We start from the raw sequence: 2,102 nt of genomic DNA on the forward strand, positions 1-2,102 counted from the left end.
AGTTTTTATCTGGGCAGGTTTATGCCACTATAGCCTTAAAGTAAAAGAAAGAAAAACATTCAAAAGCAGTCCCAAACCTCATAAACTGGAGTGAATTCTTCCATCCATGTTTTTATTGTACTTTTTTTTTTTTGTCCAAAGTACTGCATGTGATGTTCACCTGCAAATAGTGCCAAAATAAGCTTAAAATGGCAATGAAATTGTGTAAAAATAATAGGCTACAACTTGTGACCTTCAGGTGATGAGGTTCTTCACACACTGGGAATGCTTTCCAACATCTGGTTTGAACTAAAAGCTATCAACTATCCAGCACTGTAAAGCAGGGCTGTACACTGAGTGCTTAAAACTTACCACACATTAATTTTTCACTCCTCCTTGGTGATTGGTTCAGAAAAGGACATCGTAAGATATGTTATTTATCCAGAAATCAACTCAGCATCGTGCTCCGTGAATACATTAACAGTTTGCATCTGTGCGTGACTGTGTGCCTGTATCTATGCTTGTCCCCTGGGATCTCGCATGGCCTCAGCAGAAACAGCGCTTATCTCCTGCGATCGAGTCTGAAGCTCTAAAGCTGCTGCCATCAGCCACAAACTCATTAATTACTCTTTAGTATCAAGCCATAATTAGAGACACCAATCAGGCCCCCGCTCTGCCAGACCTCCCCCCCTCCCCCCAACGCCTTCCATTCCCTATTAGCACTCCACACCTTACTGTGTGCAAGTGAGTTAAGCTAGTTGCTGCGCAGTAGCACAATGCTGCAATGAGCTCCCCCATGTGTAAGATTAGGCCGCATGCGGTTAGATAGGAGAAGAAGAGGGAGGATGGATGAATCAGGCTCGATGTGTGTTGGCAGGAAATAACGAAGTAAGAGAGGAAGGAAAGCCAGAGATAGTGAGGTGAAGGTGAGAAGAAATACAAGAGGGAGATGAGGTGATGTTGGTGCTCAGGTGGAGCATTAATTTGCCATTAATTATGTCATCATCGCTTTGGGTCACCCCCCTGCTGCACACGCACAGCTCTCCTTGTCTCCCACTCCTGATGAGTGGATCACGGCAGAGGGGAAGAGAAAACATCTGATTAAATCTGTCTTGTCTGTCTCTGCACTTGGAAGAGGGTAAAATGGGGACAAGAGCTAAGAGTTAGGAGGGTGATGGTTGGGAGTTTTAAGGACGGTGATAGGTTTAATAATGTGTGAAGGAGAGCGACAGGAGGATTTCCTGGTAGGTCATTTTCCTTTCATCACACAAAAAAAAAAAAATCTGTAGTCTAAGACACCCAAGGGATGTTTGACGTGTTACATAATCAGTTTTATTTTTAAAGGCACTTTGAAATTAATTTATGGAGGCTATTTTTGAGATATAACTAATGGCAATGTGGCCTTTGAGAGAGATTGGAGTCAAAGTGGAGAACTGCTGTTATTATTTGAGTGATTTGCACTTTTTAGTAAGATTGTAGGTCTTCTGCTTACACGATGGGTACAGCTTTAGATGGATGGCCATGCAGCAAACTAAAAACATTTCCAATGATGAAAGTGACTGGAAGAGAATTTCAACAAACTAGACTGGCGTCGCCTTTTTAAACACAATAGCGAAAGTAGAGAAGTATACAGTATAATGGCTGCACTCGACTTAGTGGCGATCCTGGTTTTTTTGCATCACTATCATGGCGTACAGGGACCCTTAATGAAACTGAGCCATCATTAATTACACCTGTAATTTATTTCTTTTCGTACTGTGACACGACAAAATAAAGTATCTGCTGTGTTAAAAGGTCTATTAGCACAGAAACAAGGAAACACAGATCATCCAGCTTGATGACGATATGGGACAACTTGTGTAAGTGTTCCTGAAATGAATGTACAAGTGTGTTTGTTTGCTCTTTAACAGTATACTTGGAAAGTAGCTGTTAAACTTTTTTTTTACTGATCATTGAACCCAGAGCCCACCCATGCCCTACAGCAATCATAGAGAGGTGAGCAAGTCTTCAGGGATCCTGTAGCTTTTAGGAAGTCAGGATCTTAGTTATGGACACTCTCGCGAGGGGAATCTTAGACTTTGAAGTTTAATGCAGATTGTCAGCTCTCTAAGCCACACATTAAA

This window comes from Oreochromis aureus, linkage group 11, assembly GCF_013358895.1.
Source record: "Oreochromis aureus strain Israel breed Guangdong linkage group 11, ZZ_aureus, whole genome shotgun sequence".
Classification (NCBI taxonomy): Eukaryota; Metazoa; Chordata; class Actinopteri; order Cichliformes; family Cichlidae; genus Oreochromis; species Oreochromis aureus.